Here is a 21,674-nt window from a genome sequence, read left to right on the forward strand (position 1 = left end):
TAAGCAATGGACCCATTGTTCTACCCATTTCCTTTTCTTTGCCAGCAGGGGCTTGTTTTTACTAAAACATTCTACTGGTTTCATGCTGATCTTTAATTAGTGCAACCTCCTACAAGTTTAACTACCGAAACAAACAACAGAAAGCCCTTTAGGAAGATAGTTGTGCAGTAATTTCAACATTTTTATAGTAAGACCTTTTTACTCTCCTGCTATTAACAAAATATAGGGGACAGTGAACAACAAACACAGAATGAAACATTATTGATGAGTTGTATCTGACTCCTGCAGTGACTTAACAAACAACTATCACCAGCCATGTTTACAAGGCAGGTAGGGAAAATGAGTAGATTTTTTGGGTCTTTCTTCTATGTCACATGGACATCACATGCACAGCTATGGGCAATTTAGATTTACTCATCCAACAATCATGCTTTGGCTGTGAGAGGAAACAAGAATACTCAGAGAAAACCCTCATAAATGCAGGGAGGGCATACAGACTCCACACAGAGGACACCTCATGCAAGAATGGAACCAGTGAATCTTTTGATGTGACATGGCAATGCTGTTCTCTGCACCTTTGTGCAAACAATGTGAAGAGAATGGACAATAAACATTGAATAACTTTGCAGATATGAGCTATAGATTATACAAACCAGTAGAGTATCTAAGAGAAAATGACGTGCTGTGGACATTTTAAACACTCCAGCAAGAATGTTAGTACTTTACAATTGCAGGTAAGACACAAGTATCTTACTAGATATATTTCCTGATAAGTGAATATTTATCCAAACAAATAACTTTAAGTAGCATTTTATGGATTTTTCTTTGTATTAAACATTCTGATAATTTAATCCTTGTCTATTTGGTTTAAAAAATCTATGCCTTCATCTTTCAATGATGGAATAATTCTCCTCACCCCCCCCCACACTTCAACCCATGTAATTCTTTTGAGGACACCAGATAAAGCATGCTCACATGTATTCCATTCCCTTACTTAGACCCCTTTCGTAATGCTGGATGAGTCAGATTTCCAACCTTACAAATGACCTGTCCAGTTTTGTTAATTTTAGACACAGGGTGCAGGTTTCTTCAGTAAACTCAGTCTGTGTTCCAAAAATCTTTTCACAGAAACAAATGTCTTGCTTCCATATCAATCAGGACCTTTGACATGACTAAAACATTGGATATGTCTGCCATTGGAGTGCAACACCTCCGATATGTGGTGCTATTCTTCCTGCCCTCATTGTGAGTCCTTGTTAAGGTCAGATACTACCTGTAGAGTAATCACCCACTGATCCCATCAGGACCTAGTTGTACATGCTCCTGGTTCTCATCCAAACCTTTTCCAATTCCTTTTCAGATAATTGCAAACATTCAGAAATAAGCCACCTAGACTGCTGGCAAACCCTCTTCCCTCCAATATGTCCTGAAAAATTGTGCTCCCTGTGTACATTTTGGTATCTTTCCATTTGCCCAGGTGCTTTTCCTTCTAGTTTTCTTGTTGTACCCTCTCCTTATCTAAAGTCCCTACTATCCTGCAAAGCTTATGATATGTTTGTTCTTTGCTCAGGGGTAATTTCCTTGTTATTGTAAATAAACTGAAAGTGGTCTTCAGCATTTTAATCTTACTTGGTGCAAGCTGTTCACAAACATGAACTCATCACCTTGTGTTTAAATTATATCACATTTGCAGAGCTTCTTTATAAAATCTGTTTGGTGAGTAATGGGTTAGCCCATATACTGGTATATAGGCCATATGGCCAAAGCTAGTTCCCCTGTTTTATTAGTGCTTTATGGCACTCCAGTATCCTTCATTTTGGGGATTATTTCTTCTGGGTTTACCAGTTTCTCAGTGGCTTGTTCTTTTCTTCTGATCTCCAAAAACCTGTATGCTTTGCAGGCACAAAACAAAGAGCACTGGTTAAATAAGTGGTTACCCCACAATGATACTGTTTGATGTACTTTATGAAATGGCACTGTAATCCTCAAATCTCCTACCACTCCATGGTCTATACTAAAATGGCACTGTAATCCCTACATCTCCTAACACTTCATGGTCTATACTGAAATGGCACTGTAATCCCCACATCTCCTACCACTACATGGTCTATACTGAAATGGCACTGTAATCCCCACATCTCCTACCACTCCATGCTCTATACTGAAATGGCACTGTAATCCCCGCATCTCCTACCACTCCATGGTCTATACTGAAATGGCACTGTAATCCCCACATCTCCTACCACTCCATGGTCTATACTGAAATGGCACTGTAATCCCCACATCTCCTACCACTCCATGGTCTATACTGAAATGGCACCGTAATCCCCACATCTCCTACCACTCCATGGTCTATACTGAAATGGCACTGTAATCCCCACATCTCCTACCACTCCATGGTCTATACTGAAATGGCAATGTAATCCCCACATCTCCTACCACTACATGGTCTATACTGAAATGGCACTGTAATCCCCACATCTCCTACCACTACATGGTCTATACTGAAATGGCACTGTAATCCCCACATCTCCTACCACTCCATGGTCTATACTGAAATGGCACTGTAATCCCCACATCTCCTACCACTCCATGGTCTATACTGAAATGGCACTGTAATCCCCACATCTCCTACCACTCCATGGTCTATACTGAAATGGCACTGTAATCCCCACATCTCCTACCACTACATGGTCTATACTGAAATGGCACTGTAATCCCCACATCTCCTACCACTCCATGGACTATACTGAAATGGCACTGTAATCCCCACATCTCATACCACTCCATGGTCTATACTGAAATGGCACTGTAATCCCCACATCTCCTACCACTCCATGGTCTATACTGAAATGGCACTGTAATCCCCACATCTCCTACCACTCCATGGTATATACTGAAATGGCACTGTAATCCCCACATATCCTACCACTCCATGGTCTATACTGAAATGGCACAGTATTCCCCACATCTCCTACCACTACATGGTCTATACTGAAATGGCACTGTAATCCCCACATCTCCTACCACTCCACGGTTTATACTGAAATGGCACTGTAATCCCTACATCTCTTACCACTACATGGTCTATACTGAAATGGCACTGTAATCCCCACATCTCCTACCACTCCATGGTCAATACTGAAATGGCACTGTAATCCCCACATCTCTTACCACTCAATGGTCTATACTGAAATGGCACTGTAATCCCCACATCTCCTACCACTCCATGGTCTATACTGAAATGGCACTGTAATCCCCACATCTCCTACCACTCCATGGTCTATACTGAAATGGCACTGTAATCCCTACATTTCTTACCACTACATGGTCTATACTGAAATGGCACTGTAATCCCCACATCTCCTACCACTCCATGGTCAATACTGAAATGGCACTGTAATCCCCACATCTCTTACCACTCAATGGTCTATACTGAAATGGCACTGTAATCCCCACATCTCCTACCACTCCATGGTCTATACTGAAATGGCACTGTAATCCCCACATCTCCTACCACTCCATGGTCTATACTGAAATGGCACTGTAATCCCTACATCTCCTACCACTACATGGTCTATACTGAAATGGCACTGTAATCCCCACATCTCCTACCACTCCATGGTCTATACTGAAATGGCACTGTAATCCCCACATCTCCTACCACTCCATGGTCTATAATGAAATGGCACTGTAAAATCCCCACATCTCCTACCACTCCATAGTCTATACTGAAATGGCACTGCAATCCCCACATCTCCTACCACTCCATGGTCTATACTGAAATGGCACTGTAATCCCCACATCTCCTACCACTCCATGGTCTATACTGAAATGGCATTGTAATCCCCACATCTCCTACCACTACATAGTCTATACTGAAATGGCACTGTAATCACCACATCTCCTACCACTCCATGGTCTATAGTGAAATGGCACTGTAATCACCACATCTTCTACCACTACATGGTCTACACTGTGCTGAAGTTTTTCTTTAACCAACTGTGATTCAAGTGTGCTGGTAAATTCCTCATATGATATAGAATAGAAAGTACAATCTTGACTTTCATTGCATTTATTATGCATGCCAATGTATATAATTTATTAACCTTATTTCCTAAATGCCTTGATGTGTTCCATCCCTTTGTGTCTTTTGTCTGCCCTGTGCTAACCAATACTATTTTTTCCTCATTGCAGTATAAGCCTGATGTACTGCCAAACTGTTTAAATGTTGTCCTTCCCTATATACCTTGTGGCCATGGCCTGAACCACCACAACAAATGGTATGACAATGCCATTCCTTTATACAGTGTGGGTGTTGAGCACGTAGTCTAGGTACATGACTAGGCTGGTTTTCAGCCATCAGTATGTGTATACCCACTTCCAAAGTATTAATATGTATAGTCCTGTATTCCATTCATTTTCATCTGTTTGTGTTCTCATGAAAAATAGTACCTGTGCTAATAAGGGCCTTGCACCATGATGGTTAGTTTAGTACTACTTACTTGAGATAATGAACTCCCAGCCCAGCTGGAGTAGCCGTGCTCTGGATGACTGTGAGGAAGTGTATGACTAGTATACTCATGCATACACTTTGTGAAGAGCAGTAAATCCATGGCACTGAGGTAGTGTCTTATTGTTGCAGTATGATGCATGTCATGTGATTTCCAAATGTGCATCTCTGTGTAGAAAGGTACAATTTTTATTCCTTAAGTGAACCTCTGTTGATGCCATGGCTTCTTCAGGCACTGTGAACTACAGGCATCCTACATGGTATTGTGGAAAATCAAAATGTTTTTGTTCTTCAGAAACAGGATTTCATTTTCTGAACACCTGCTGTGGAAGTGTAATTATCTATGTGAATGAAGAACACCTGGCATGAGCTTGCCAAAATGATGAGTGATGGCACTCACATTACCTATTCTGGTTAACAATGCCAATTTTGTTACAGTGTCCTGCAGTGTTACTTACCAGACCTGCTTTATTACTGGAAGGCAGATGTTAGGGACAGCGAACTGAACATATAATGTAAGAATTCTTTCCTCTTATTATTGCATTGTTTATTTATCTGTGTATTGGTATGTGCATTCTTTTATTACTGTGGCAAAGAACCTTGAGCACAGCACTTCAAGGTGTCACAGGAGGTGAGAATGATGCTCCTGGCAGCAAGACATACATGCCACATGTGGCACCCCGAATGTATTACTGTCATTGTATGTGTGCTATGTTTCTGTACTAACGTGTTTTTCCTCATAATTCTGTATGTCCATTTGTGGCACAGGTTGTAAAATGGCAGCAATCACTTTGGCATAAGCCAGCATATGCTTCCGCCACTGGGTCACCAGTGGTCACCAGGTCTGTTTCTTATAAGACTAATGGACAGCATCCTGTTTACAGTCTTGTAGAGGGATCACTTATGGCTTCCATGGTAACTTGTCTAGGGGAGGCAAAATTTCCTGTTCTGACTGTGGCCTGGGAAGGTCTAGCATTATCTTCCTGCATCAGCTCTGGATGCTGGTCTGTCAGAGGTGCACCAAGTCTGAATATCTGCATCAACAAGGTGTAGGCCTTGTAAAATTACTTTTTGAGATGATTGAACAGCAGGCCCAATATTCAGGCCACTGAAGATGCAGCCTGGTATAGCCTCAGTTAAGGACATTAACAGATGGATGGTTGTAGCCCTCTGAGCCAGTCAAGGCATTAGGTCATGGTCCCTGCCCTATCCACTTCCAGGTGTTGTCTTCCTTATTGTATCTTTTTCCTTTGCTTGGCCATCTAGTCTTCTCCAGGATCAGTTGTCCACCCTTTCTCAGTCATGGTCCATCCTCTATCATTACCACCTTCTGTGTGTATATCCCCCCTCTCCTATCTCCCTTTAACTCTCCATTTCAATAACGATTTGACTTTGCACATTCTTTTGCTGATCCTATGTACACTGTATGGGACGACAGCTATGTTGTGCTTTGCTACATGTGTGGATGTACATTAATTGTGCTGCAGTAACCTGTTTTCATGGACACACCTATCAGGTAGACCATGCGCCCATCTGTCATGCTCCTCCTCCACTCTACCAGCTTAGTGCAGCTCTTCCATATAATAATTCCAATTTACTCTGCAGTCATTTGATCAGCATCACACCACCATGCTTGACTGTAATACATACCTGATTTGCTTTGGGCAGCATCTGTCTACTGTCTCTACATCATTTACTTCTATGAATCTCAACCATTATCTCATAAAACATGCTGAGTGGTATGCATGTTTACAGTATTCAAGACCTGGTGTGCAATGGATCTAGGATTCCATCACCTAAAGCCTAAAAAGAAAATATGTTGAATTTAATTATATAGACTTTGTACTTAATACTTATGCTAGAATTCTACCAGGATAAGTATACTAATCTGCTCTGTTAGAACACTTGATGTTTAACTCGCATGAATCTACATTTAAAAAGTGTGCAATAGTTTATTCCACTCCAACCTCTCACATCATCGTTTAATCCAAGCAAATCATTAAGAAGCAATAGATAAAGTCTCAAGGTTTAAATAGTTTTGCTGACCAGAAGAAATGAAATCCCCAAAATATGAAGAATCCTTCAGTATTTTTGGCAGAATGGTCATGTTCCAGTCTCTGTTGACCATGAGAACTCATCATTTAAGTGTAAGTTTCAGTATTCTTTCTGTCTGGCAAGACAATTACTTGAAATTGCACTCCTCAATGCTTCTGAAAAAAAAAAGAATTGGAACCAGCAGACTAAGAAGCATACTGTGACTGTCAACTTTATTTACTTGCTTCTTTTTCTTTGTGGCTTTTTGGCTTCAGTACTGTTGCCCTGTCTGCTGATTTCATTCTCCCTAGTCTTACATTCCAAGAGCTTAAGGAGACATTAAATCTGTGGATATACCTGGAGATTTGGAGATTTTTCTGTCTAGATTAGGGCTGTGGTCCAACTCCTTTCTCACATGCTTAATTGCCTCCCAAGTCCCGCCCCATCTCTTTATTTATTCACAAATGTATTCATTTAACATTTGTTAATTGGCGAAAGTGCACTGGTCCAGTGTCCTTTTTCAATCCTGTGCTGGGTCTTATTAGTGCTAACATCAAACACAGAGTTACTTATACAGATTTATGACTAGGGTAGTTGGTGCTCTGGGCAACCCTTAAAAGTTGTGCCCCCCAGCAAACTGATGTAGATGACTGAATAACTCTTAGTTTAACTGTAGCAAAGAACTGCCATCACAAATATGCACACACACACACACACACACACACACACACACACACACACACACACACACACACACACACACACACACAAAATAAACAATTTTAATTTAAGCAGTCATGATATCTGCGTTGTAAGTTTAAATGAGTATCATTAGTGTACATTTGTCAAATCATTTGAGGTGCCAATCATACTTCCCAACAGTTTGTACCCATAGCAGACACCCACCTCCTTCCCCTCTAATTATAGCAGTGCATGTGTAAAGCAAATGAATATTCAGAACATAAAGAAAACCTAAAATTAAATTTCCTGGATAACAGTATATATCAAAATAGTAGAAAATAGTGGCATAATGTGTGTGTGTGTGTGTGTGTGTGTGTGTGTGTATATATATATATATATATTTTATATATATATATATATATATATATATATATATATATATATATATATAATATATATATACACACACACACACACACACAAGATGGACTTCCTGTATTCTGTTACATTAATAATTACAAAAATAGCTATACTTATTAATAGGTCACTACACTTTTATCTAGAAACTTATAATAAATATAAAAGCATAATATTAGTAAGTACATTAGTCAGACGTATGTTAAAGTCTGAAAGTGTTACAAAGATTTACAGTAGATACAAGTTATTTCACAAGTCCTTAAAATATGCACTTTTGTTTTCTATCACATACTACAGGAAGTGTTTTCTTTTGGCTTTTCCCAGTTAGGGGTTGCCACAGTGGATCACCTGTCTGCTCATGATTGGCAGTAGAGTTTTACGGTGTTGATTTGCCAGCCTGGCAACCAACCTTCCACAGAAGGTACACATGCACACACTCACACACGCCTAGAGTCAATTTGGAGTGTCCAATCCACCTACAGCATGTCTTTGGGATGTGGGAGGAAACCAGAGCACCCGGAGGAAACTCACGCGACCACAGGGAGGACATGCAGACTCTGCACAGAAGGCACCCCAGCTGAGGATCGAACTGGAGAAGCTCTTGCTGTGAGGCAGTAACACTAACCACTGCACCACCGCAGCTGCCCACCTCCTACTACACAAAGTGTAAAAAAGGAAAATTAATGTTAATATAGGTTAATTTGCCAATCTTAAATTAAAGACTTGCCATTGAATTCATAAAGGGTTACTGTGACTGGTAAACCCTAGTTTCACCAGCCTCCCTCTCACAGTAACCCTTTGTAATTCAGCAATAGGCCCACTGCACTGATTTTCCACAGGCAGAAGAATCATCACAGTGGGTCATCCTTCTGGCTGTGCTGCTGGATAATGAAGCAACCCTAGAGAGTGGCTAATGCTAATTAGCCATGTTATGTCCTCCTGAAATATCAGTAGCAAGTCTTCTTCTTCTTCTTTTGGCTTTTCCCAGTTAGGGGTCACCACAGCGGATCACCTGTTTCCATTTCTTCCTGTCCTTTGCATCTTGTTGTGTCACACCATCCACCTGCATGTCCTCTCTAACCACATCCATAAACCTTATCTTAGGCCTTCCTCTTTTCCTCTTACCTGGCAGCTTCATCTTTAGCATCCTTTTCCCAATATACCCACCATCCCTCCTCAGCACATGTCCAAACCAACGCAATCTCACCTCTCTGGCTTTGTCTCCAAACTGTTCAACCTGGGCTGACCTTCTAATATACTTATTCCTAACCCTGCCTACCCTCTTCACCCCCAGTGCAAATCTTAACATCTTTAACTCTGCCACATCCAGCTCTGACTCCTGCCTTTTTGTAGATGCCACTGTCTCCAACCCATATAACATAGCTGGTCTCACTACCCTTTTGTAGACCTTCCCTTTCACTCTTACTGGTACTCGTCTGTCACAAATCACTCCTGACACTCTTCTCCACCCACTCCACCCTGCCTGTACTCTCTTCTTCACCTCTCTTCCACACTCACCATTACTTTGAAATGTTGATCCCAAGTATTTAAACTCATCCACCTTCACCAACTCTACTCCCTGCATCCTCACCATTCCTCTATCCTCCCTTTCATTCACACACATATATTCCATCTTAGTCCAGCTGACCTTCATTCCTCTCCTCTCTAGAGCATATCTCCACCTCTCCAGGGTCTCCTCAAAATGGTCCCTACTCTCACTACAGATCACAATGTCATCTGCAAACATCATAGTCCACGGGGACTCCTGTCTGATCTCATCTGTCAACCTGTCCATTACCAGTGCAAATAAGAAAGGGCTCAGAGCTGATCCTTGATGTAATCCTACCTCCACCTTAAACGCATCTGTCGTTCCCACGGCAGATCTCACTGCTGTCACACTAGCCTTGTACATATCCTGTACCAGTCTTAAATACTTCTCTGCCACTCCCAACGTCCTCATACAATACCACAACTTCTCTCTAGGCACCCTGTCATATGCTTATCTCTAAGTCCACAAAGAAACAATTCAACTCCTTCTGACCTTCTCTGTACTTCTCCATCAACACTCTCAGAGCAAACATCGCATCTGTAGTGCTCTTTCCTGGCATGAAACCATACTGCTGATCACTAATCATCACTTCCCTTCTTAACCTAGCTTCCACTACTCTTTGCCATTATTTCATGCTGTGACTGATTAGTTTTATGCCTCTGTAGTTACTACACCTCTGCACATCACCCTTATTCTTAAAAATCGGTAGCAAAACACTTTTTCTCCAATCCTCAGGCATCCTCTCACTTTCCAAGATTTCATTAAACAATCTGATTAAAACTTCCACTGCCATTTCTCCTAAACACCTTCAAGCTTCCACAGGTATGTCATCTGGACCAACAGCCTTTCCATTCTTCGTCCTCTTCATTGCTATCCTTACTTCCACCTTGCTAATCCATTGCACTTCCTGATTCACTATCCCCACATCATCCAGCCTTCTCTCTCTCTCATTCTCTTCATTCATCAGCCCCTCAAAGTAATCTTTCCATCTGTTCAACACATTCTCCTCGCTAGTGAGCACATTTCCCTCATTATCCTTTATCACCTTACCTGCTGCACATCTTTCCTAGCTCGGTCCTTCTGTCTAGCCAATTAGTACAGGTACTTTTCTCCCTCCTTAGTGTTCAACCTTTCCTACAACTTTCCATACACCTTATCTTTAGCCTTCACCACCTCTGTCTTTGCCAGGCGCCTCATCTCCTTATACTCCTGTCTACCTTCTTCATCCCTCTGACAATCCCACTTCTTCTTCACCAACCTCTTTCTCCGTATACTATCCTGTACTTCTTCATTCCACTAACAGGTCTCGTTGTCCTCCTTCCTCTGTCCAGATGTCAAACCAAGCACCTTTCTAGTAGTCTCCCTTACTAGCTCTGCTGTAGTTACCCAGCTATTCGGTAACACATCACTGCCACCCAGTGCCTGTCTTAACTCTTCTCTGAACTCCACCTCACAATCACCCTTTTTCAATTTCCACCATTTGATCCTTGGTGCTGCCCTCACACTCCTCCTCCTCTTCTTGATTAGCAATGTCATTCTACAGACCAACATTCTATGCTGCCTAATGGCACTTTCCCCCATCACCACTTTACAGTCTCCAGTCTCCTTCAAACTGGCCCTCCTGCATAGGATATAATCCACCTGTGTGCATCTCCCTCCACTCTTGTATGTCACCCTATACTCCTCCCACTTGTTAAAATACGTATTCATCACAGCCATGTCCATCCTTTTTGCAAAATCCACTACTGTCTGACCTTCTGCTTTCCTTTCCTTAATACCATACCTACTCATCACTTCCTCATCCCCTCTGTTCCCTTCACCAACATGCCCATTGAAATCTGCTCTGATCACCACTCTCTCACCCTTGGGTACAGCCATCACCACTTCATCCAACTCACTCCAAAATTTTTCTTTCTCATCCATCGTACACCCAACTCGCGGAGCATATGCACTAACAACATTCATCATTACGCCATCAATTTCCTGCTTCATAAACATCACTCTATTTGACACTCTTTTCACCTCCAAAACACTCTTGGTATACCGTTCCTTCAAGATAACCCCTACCCCATTTCTCCTCCCATCCACACCATGATAGAACAATTTGAACCCACCTCCAATACACCTGGCCTTACTTCCCTTCCACCTGGTCTCTTTTATACACAATATATAAACCTTCCTTCTGTCCATTATATCAGCTAGCTCTTTCCCTATACCAGTCATGCTGCCAATATTCAAAGTTCCTACCTTCACTACCACATTCCTAACCTTTCTCCTCTCTTCCTGCCTTCGGACATGCCTTCCCCCTCTTCTTCTCCTTCGCCTCCTTCGGCCAACAGTAGCCGAATATCAGTAGCAAGTGATTTAGTTAAATTTGCAAGGCCACCCACATTAATTAGCACAACCAAAAGGCAGCAGCAATTAAAGTCAATGCGACAGTTTTGTTGCAGATTAGCTTAGTGAAATTCAAAGCAGATGTAGTGGTTAGGGTATGTATGAGTGTACAGATGCATGTGCAGGGTTGAGTGCATGTTTGCAGGGGTATGAGTGGATTGGGATGAATGAGTGTGTGTGTGTGTGTGTGTGTGTGTGTGTGTGTGTGTGTGTGTGTGTGTGTGTGTATGTCCACATGCACGCGTGCGTGCACATGCATATGTGCGTGTGTGGATATGTGTGCGTGAATGAGTCTCTGCCTGTAGGGGGTGAAGCTGGAGATCAGAAGTGTGTGTGTGTGTGTGTGTGTGTGTGTGTGTGTGTGTGTGTGTGTGTGTGTGTGTGTGTGTGTGTGTGTGTGTGTGTGTGTGTGCATGTATGTATGTGTGTGTGTCTGTGTTGTCGTGTGTGTGTCTGTCTTTATGCATGCTGACTCCCATCCTCCCCTGCCAGCTCCTATAGGCACTCAAGTAGCTGTTTGAACTTTTTTACACATGCAGTATAGTAAGAGTTTTATCCCTCTATGCCATATATTGGCTGTGTCCATCTATTATTAATATTACCTACAATTAGATATCCGTGTGCAAAGTGGGTGTTGTTAAAACGTTGAGAAAATGAGTCCACGTTTATATGTACATCCATGGCTAGTAGTTAAATATCGAGTAGATGCATTCTTAGTAGTTAATGTGATTTACAGATTATTTTGCATTGGGCCTCTGTCAGCTCACCCATTATCGGGGTGGGGTTGGCTCTTGTTCACTGCATGGCTGACACCTAGTGGGATTGCTAGAGGTCTACCATATACAACTTGAGTCTGTCAAACCTACCCTGCCATGTGCAAATACACTGCGAGCCAAAGGGACATCTTGTAGGCAGCTACAGTGGAGCATGGAAGAGCAGCCATGAGGGAGGGGGCACATCACTGAGTAGAAAGATGGCTGGCTTGCCTGACCAACAAAGCTGGCCACTTCCAGCCATCTGACTCTTAGCAGGAGTATATAATCTTATGGAGGATTACCAAGAAGGAACAAATAAGTCATAGGGTTCTCACTTGCCTAAAATTCTCACATCATTTGAATGAAAGGGCCAATTAAGTGCAGGTAGATAAGCCACTGGGCTTGGTTATGCAGGGCTGCAACAAAAAGAAAGTAAATAAATGGCACAACTAGTGGTGTTGTCTATTACACTATATCCTTGCTAAAAGGCACCTCTTGGCTCTCACAAGTTTTCACAACACACTACTGTCATCATCGCAACAGGTGGTGCTCAATTACTTCTAAGTAATAAAGAATAAAACCTAAACCCTACCCTAGTAACTATCAGCAACACCAGTAATGATATAGATCCCAAATGGTTTATTATTCATCTCTCTCTTTTTGGCTACTCTAAACTTTATATTGGTGTTGTTTATATTCCACCTCCTACTTCAATTACTCTTCTGGGATGTACACTACTAGACATCTACTCACAAATATGAAAGAAAATGTTGATTACCCATGAAGATGTTAATGTCAGGTGGAATTAATTACTTCAGATTAGTAAATGTAGCTGGTTCAACTAGTACCCTGGGACAGTACTATTATTCAACAACCCCCCATTAATATTCAAAAATGTGCACGCTGATTGGCTCTTTTATTAAGCAACGGAGAATGCAAGATCTCCGTTGTTTCATACTGTCTCGCTATGTTAAACGAGTTTAACATAGCGAGACAGCTTTAAAACAAGCAATGGAGATTCTCCATTGCTTTTTTTAAAGCTGTCTTGCTATGTCAAACTCCTTTAACATAGCGAGACAGTTTGTAAAAAGCAATGGAGATGTTGCTTTCTCTGTTGCTTTTTTCAAAACTGTCTCGCTATGTTAAATGGGCTTAACATAGCGAGACAGCTTTAAAATAAGCAACAGAGATTCTCCGTTGCTGTTTTTAAAGCTGTCTCGCTATGTTAAACCCATTTAACATAGCAAAACAGTTTGTAAAAAGCAACAGAGATCTTGCTTTCTCCATTGCTTTTTTCAAAACTGTCTCGCTATGTTAAATGGGTTTAACATAGCAAGACAGCTTTAAAAAAGCAACATAGATTCTCTGTTGTTTTTTTAAAGATGTCTCACTATGTTAAACCCATTTAACATAGCAAAACAGTTTGTAAAAAGCAACGGAGAACTTGCTTTTTCCGTTGCTTTTGTCCACAGCTCTGATGTTCTGCATAGGCATACGCATGCGCAGTGCATCAAAACTGCCACAGAATACCAGACAGCTGTAGAAGGGCAGCAAGGAGGCATTATACAATGCCATTATTTAAGAAAAGTGATTATTTTTATTTAAATAATGTCATTGTATAATAGCAATAACCCACTTCTGGGTGTGGTTAATGCTGGATTTACCCACGGTTGGCTTTGTTTGGCCACTTGGGCTTCACCCTCATGACCAAACACACCAACCGTGGGTAAATCCAGCATTACTCACACCCAGGCATGGGTTATAGCTATATTAATCAGTACACATTGTGAAGAGCTTATTACATCTCCCACAGCTCTTCCATCAGTTCCTTACCCTGTCCCCAACCTTCCTTCAACTTATTTTATTAAAAACAATAAATACATAATAATTTATTTTGCTACAAATCAGTAGTGTAGCTAGAGCAGGGTGAGAGATACAACAGCCGATCAATCACTCTTTTAATGTCATACTGCTGAAGGACTTCATGCAGGCATGTATAAACTGTATCGACTGTTTGCTACATTTGTAGTATATAATTTGTTATAGTTTTAAAAAGATTGCTTTAAATAAACTTTGTTAAAAAAGAGTTGGGATAGGGCATTGGAATAGTACCTGAATGGCTGGACCTTGAGGGCTGGGAATGTCATGTATCTAGCCACCTGGTTGTTGAGCCAGTATAAAGAACATCTGTTTTTTTTTTTTTTTTTTTTTTCTGGGGTGTGCATAGATCTAACTGTACTTCTTATGTCTTATTACAGTGAAGCAAAGCAGTGAAGTGCTTTTTTTTTTTGTTCTTCAATTGAAGAGCTGAGGGGGTGGAGTGCCAGTTCATAGCACCAACTCAGGCCACTAGTTGAACCAGCCATACTTCTACTACAAATGACGCAAACAGTTGGAGTTTATACTCAACCAGTGCAGAGCAGTATGGCATTCATGTTTTAGTTTAAACAGACAAACATAAAAATGTTCTTTTTAAACTGTAGCAACAGTTGCTACATTTTATACCCTGCCTGCATGGACCACAACAGCACTCATGTTTTAGTTAAAAAATAAATAAATAAATAAATAAATATAGCAAACTACTTTCTTCAATATATCAAGCAGTTGCTACAGTTCAGGCCACACACAGAGTGCTACAGCACTCATATTTGCCTGCAAATGCTATAAAAGATTCTAAAAACTGCTATTGCAATAAAGAGAGATCAGGACTGGGAATGGCTGATCACGCCACCAGCACTTTAATTTGTGCCTGATGAAGTAGCCCCTCTTGCCTTACCCTAGCTATGCTGCTGCTTCAATCTAATCTATTCCAAATGGTAAATCATTCCACTAGTTCAAACCCTTCTTCCAGTAAATAAGCACTTATTGATGTCATTCTTTCAAATATGCCCACTGAAATTCTATCTAATGACATCTATGATTATTGTCCAGTTATTTCAGACTGACCCTAAAATTATTCAAGCTGTCTTTATTTAATTATTTTCTCAATCTGGTAACTGGGTAGAGCACTGATCCATACTGACCTATTTCAGTCTGAGCCTGGAAAAACATAAATGACAGTAGACAAGAAATATAAGAAGTATTATGAAGGCAAACAAAATGTTGTGAACAGATAGCAATGAATCAATAACAGTAATAATAATAAAGTACATAGTATATTGGACAGTTAGCATAAAGAGGGAAGAAGAAAAGAGTCAAATAGTGAAGGGATAGAGCGCAAAGTGTGAAATGTACCAAAAAGCCTTGTTCTAGGTGACAAAGACACACACACACACACACACACACACACACACACACACACACACACACACACACACACACACACACACACATACACACACATGCATATATAGATATATATATATACATATATATATATATATATATATATGTTTCTAGAACGTTTGATTGAAAGATCAAGCATCCAAATCAATTTAGGGTGAGTATACTTACGCGAAAGTGCTTTTCACCGAAACAGCATTTTTGTGTAAGTATGCCTGTTGCCGAGGCTGTAGTACGGTGCAGATAAGGGAAAATTCCCTTTTCCCCACTGTAGTGTGGTCTTGGAGAGAGAATATTACAGTAGGGGGGGTTTGGGGGGCACAGCCTCCCCATGGGGGGTGCAGGGGGGTGAAGCCCCCCTGCAGAAATGTAAATGTTGTGTTTTTTTATTAACATGCTTTAACGAAAGCGCTTTTTCAATGAAAGCGCTTTTGTGAAAGTTTGTTCAGTGATTATGGATTCAGATGTTTGATCTTTCGATCAAACGTCCTAGATCCATATACATATATATATATATATATATATATATATATATATACATATATATATATTTATTTATTTTATTTTACATTTGTTGACTGGGCTAGTCTAACTGGATACATGTCCATTTTCAGTAGAGGCCCGGGGAGATAAGCTTCAAGATAGAACAATGAAATTAACAATATAACAAATAAGGAAACATTAAACAAAAAAAAATACATACATGTATATATATATATATATATATATATATATATATATATATATATATATATATATATATATATATATATCAAGCAACTGATACCAAAGTAAAACCCAGAAAGGCAAACCCAGTGCAGAACAGAAGTAGAAATCCACAAAACTATTTATTCTCCACAAAATATGCGCTTTCGTCTTAAAGTTAAAATTACAGGAACTTCATCAGATACTGATACAGATCTGATGAAGTTCTTGTAATTTTACTTTGGGATGAAAGCACATATTTTGTGGAGAATTAATCATTTTGTGGATATATATATATATATATATATATATATATATATATATATATATATATATATATATATGCACACACACACACACACACACACACACACACACACACACACACACACACACACACACACACACACACACACACACATAAATATATGTATGTATAGCTATATATTTAAATAGACAATATATTTAAATGGACAAGTGGTGTGGAAAGAGACAGGCAAGAATTATTCTTGAAAATCTCATGTTAACATTTTGAGGTACCTTTTTAATGTGTCACAGTCTCTTCTCCCAAGGAACTTAAAGGGAAGGCAGAGAAGGCAGAGAAGACGAAACAAAATAAGATAAGATAATTAGTTCAGGGGTCAGACTTGCAAAATATGTTTGTAAAATTGCACATGGTTCTCTATGAAAACAGTTCTGTTAAAATGTAGGAGCTGCAAAAGAGTGCATGTTAGGAAACAAAGCAAAACCAAAGTTGCTGATTGACTTGAAACATGAAGTAGGTAGATTCAAACTGCTTCAGTGATTTTAATAAGGTTTCACTGCAAGTTTTCACAGCAATCTTTCAAGATCTGAAAGCCTGTATATGAACAGTAATATAAAAAAAACAAGAAGATGCTGTAAAAGATGCAAAAAAGAAAGATCCCTACATATTTTCTAGACTTCCAGCAGTGCTACTGGAAATGGATTACAGACGGAATGCTAAAAGAGCCTGAAACAGGAAAATTATTAGAAGAGGAACTATCCTTTGGGAATATTCTTTGTGAAGTCTAAAAGGCAGCAGATTACACCTGAGCAATAAACTGAACTAATAGCAGGTGCTTACTCAGTGTTCCAGCTAATTTGAGAGTGATGACAGCTAAAATGAGACAAAGTGAATCATTCTAATGCTAGATGACAGCTAGACCTGAAAGTAAATGTAAATCTGTGCACTAGCAGATGATTCTCTAAAGCACGTGTTCTTAGGAAAACAAAGTACACCATCCTGGGAATAAATGCAAGGGAACAAGCTGTACAGTGTGATCATGTGGAAAAGTAGTTACAACAGTGATGATTTCTCTGCAGTTTTCCTTCTTGTTATTCTCTCAGATCCAGTCTGAGAAGCATAAAATCTAACTTCTGGAAAAAATGAACCAAAGTCTGAGAATGTAAGGAGTGTGCAAACAACATTGACTGATAGAAGACAGAGGACTTAACCAAAATTAATGTACAGACATTAAAACAAAGCTAGCTGTTGGATGAGTTAGGGAAAGCCTTCTAAAATTACCAAGTCAGAAATCGTGTGGCAATGCTACATGCACATGTGTTCATATGTGTGTGTGTAAGTAAATCTGAAGAATATGCTGCTAAAGCACTGTTTTGCCAAACTGGTCTTGAGAACCAAATGGAAAGATGTATATTAAAGAAGGAATATCTTACCAATGACTGTGATAAGATTCCTAATGCATCTGAATATTATTACATGGTACAATTGTATCATGTAAATCTTTCTCAGATCATCATCATCATCATCATCATCATCAACCAACCCCCTTTTTCCCATTTTCAACATGGCTTGGGGTGGCGTGTTAACTTTCACCATCTCTCTTGAGTCAGTGCAACACTCCTGCCTTCTTTGACACTCATGCCTGACTATCGCAGATCTTTCCTCACACAGTCCAGTCTCCTCTTTGCTGGATGTCCTCATTTCCTCTTGCCTTATTCCTGTCTGTCTCAAATTTTCTTCACCAAGATCTCTCCTTTTCTGCACAAGTACCCAAACCACTGTAATCTGTTCTCTTTGATATTTTATGCAATTTGAGCTACTTTGGCTTCTGCTCTTATGTCCATCATTTCTTCGTCTGTCCCGCAGTATGCATCCTACCACCTATCTTACGCACTTTCATTTCCATCACCTCTAGCTTACTCAGCTGCTCTGCCGTTACTGCCCAGGATTTTGTACCATACAGTAGTACTGATTGCACCACTGTTTTGTGCACCTTACATTTCAACTTCTAAAACATTCTTTTGTCATACACTACACCTGACACTCTGTGCCAGCTGACTGCAGCCCCACTGATTCTAGCATTGACCTCTTAATACAGCCTTCCCTTCTCCTCAACCACCCCTCCAAGATACTTGAAACCATTAAAGTGTTCTACTATCTTTCCTTCTATCTCAGTTCTTAACTTTTTCTGATTTCTCCCATTTGCTGCCATTACCACTGTCTTATCTGTACCCAGTTTCATCCCATGTGACTTCAGTTTTGCTTTCCATTACCCTATCCTTTGGTGAAGTTCTGCCTGTAATGCCACATCATCTGCATACAACAACTTTTTGATCTGTCCGCTCTGACCTGTTTGCTAATGTAATTCATCACAGCTATGAACAGACAGGGGTTCAGAGCTCAACCCTGAAGCACACACACTCCCACTAGGAAGCCCTCTGTGAGACCAAACACTGTTTGCACTTGAGTCATTGGGTTCTTGTACATAGACTACACTAATTCTTCAAAACTTTCTGGGACTTTGAGCCGCTGCAGGACTGCCCAAATCAGCTTTTGTAGAACCCTGGCATATACCTGTTCAAAGGCTTGAAATGCCCAATTGGACTATTTCCATATCTCTAGCTTCTTCTCAACAATCTGTCTCACTGTAAATATCAGGTCAATTGTGCTGCATCCAGATCTGGATCTGAACAGCTGATCTCCCATCTTACTTTCTACTAGTCTGCATATCGATTTATCAGTCATCCTCTCCAGAACTTTCATACAATGTAATGAGTTTGATAATGCTGTATTGTCGACAGTTGTGAATGCCCCCTTTGTTCTTGTAACTGGCATGAGTATGCTTATTCTCTGGTCATCTGAGATATGCCTTTCCATCTACACTGCTATGAGTACCCTCAGGAGTTATTTCTCTCCTATCTCCCCCAGCATCTTTATCATATCTGCTGTCACCTGTTGCTTAGTGCTATTCTTATTTCTTCTAGGGTGGGCTTCTGTTCCTCTCTCACTGTAGGCTATATCTGAGGAAGTACAGCTTCTGTGGGTTTCTCTTCATTCAGAAGCTGCTGAAATTACTCCTTCCACTTGCCTTTAAAGTCCTGTCGACTTTTGAGCAGGCTGTTGAGGACACACCGTATGAAGGGTGTATGGCTATCTTCTCTATCTTTCTTTCTTTGCATTGCAGCCTGATATGTTTTCTTTGTCTCACCTACTGAGTCACTTTTCAGAAGTTGGTAGCGTGTCTCCAATGCCCTGTTCTTGGTTATTGAATCTCCTTTCTTAGCTTCTTTGTTAGCCAGCCAGTATTCTTTCCTAGCCTGGTCCATCATTTCTATCTCACATGCTTTCCTCCACTCCTTCTTTCTTTTGATGACTTCCTGGACTTCTGAATTCTACCACCAGATTTCCTTATGTATCTTATTTCCATACATGTCTCAGCCACTTATCTGTTTATCTGTTCTGTAGTCCTCACCCATATTAGTTTGGGGTGCTGTCATTCTTCTTCCACTCCACCTATTTCCTCCTCTTCATGGGGTGCTAGTGCTCCTAGTAATTCTTTGAACTGTTGTACTTTTTCTCCAGTCAACTTCCAGGTCTTCAGCCTGGTCTCTGTTGACCTTAGAGCCTGCTCTGACCACTGCTTGCAGCTGATTGTGGCAACCAGTGGTTTTTTGCTGTGGGCTTACTATTTCACTGGGGATGACTTTGCAACCTCTGATTCTGACCCATACCCTTTCCTTATTAGGAGGAAGTCTACCTGAACTGAATGCTGACCACCCTTGTATGTGATCTTATGACTGTCTGTCTTGCTGACCCAAGCGTTAGCCACCATCAAACCATTTGCCAAACAGAAGTCTAGAAAGCCCTCTACTTTATTCTTGTTGTCCCATCCATATTGACCCAGGGAGTCCTCATTTCCCATTTTGTCTATCCCAATATGTGCATTTAGGTTCCCCGTTATCAACAACAACTCATATTGTCCTGCTTTATCTAGTAGGTCTTGCAGTTACTTTCTGTATGCACTCATTTCCTTGTTATCACAATCCTTCTGTGAGACATAGGCTAAGATAATGAATATTGCCCTGTTCTTAAATTAGAGTCTTAGTGTCATGAGTCTGTCACTAATTCTGATGACATCCCTCACTGCCTTTGGAAGCTTCTCTCTCACCACAATCCCACACTAGTTGTAGTTTTTCCACCCCTGGAGTAGTAGACTCTAGATCCTAAGCCAAGTGGTTGTACTGCACTGCCCTCCTATCTTGTCTCTTGGATAGAGAGGATGTTCAACCTTCTCATTACCACCTTGTCATTTTATTCCAAGCTATGTCCTGTCAGCAAACCTATAATATGAATCTACTGTGAGCACAGCCCACAGGGCAAAATATTCAAGGCCCCACAGTGCCATGCTGGCCCACTCCCCTCATGGCTGTACCTCCAGTAATGTCTACTAATGCCCCAGCATGAAGTAATGGATGCCATCATTCTGCTGAAACACAACAACAATGTCTACAGCAACACTGTCACACATGCAGCCATTGTGCAATACTATCTCATGGACATGCTGTTTCCATGAAGTATAGTACTTTTCAATCAGTATTCCAGCTATAGAAGCACCACTTCATCATTGGAATAAGTGATGCCTTTCTTCCTACAACCCATGAGAGTGTGATTACAACAGATACAACCCATGACTTCTCCACTAATGCAAATGTTGCTATCCCGTGCCACAGTGCCATCTCACCTGTAGAAATAGTGATACCTTTGCCCTGTAAACCCCTCTAGCTGATGTGCATATGCTAATATCTAATGCACAGCATGGCTTGTCAATCCACTGTAATGCACAATATTGCTGCATGTACCAGTTTTGTCCTGTGTTTTACATTTCACATTCTGTATTTATAAACCAGGCACCATCTTTTTGTTGGTCCCATGACATACTGCACCCAGCTCTATCTCTCATAAGGTCTCACCGCTGCTAGTTCATCAGATGACTTCTCACTGTGTTCTTCCTCCCGTGCAGCCACAGGTGCTTATACCAGTGCTATGGCTTTCCCTTATTATAACAGTTTTAAAATCACA

The sequence above is a fragment of the Protopterus annectens genome, chromosome 3.part1 (genome assembly GCF_019279795.1).
Source record: "Protopterus annectens isolate FY-2018-M chromosome 3.part1, PAN1.0, whole genome shotgun sequence".
Lineage (NCBI taxonomy): Eukaryota > Metazoa > Chordata > Ceratodontiformes > Protopteridae > Protopterus > Protopterus annectens.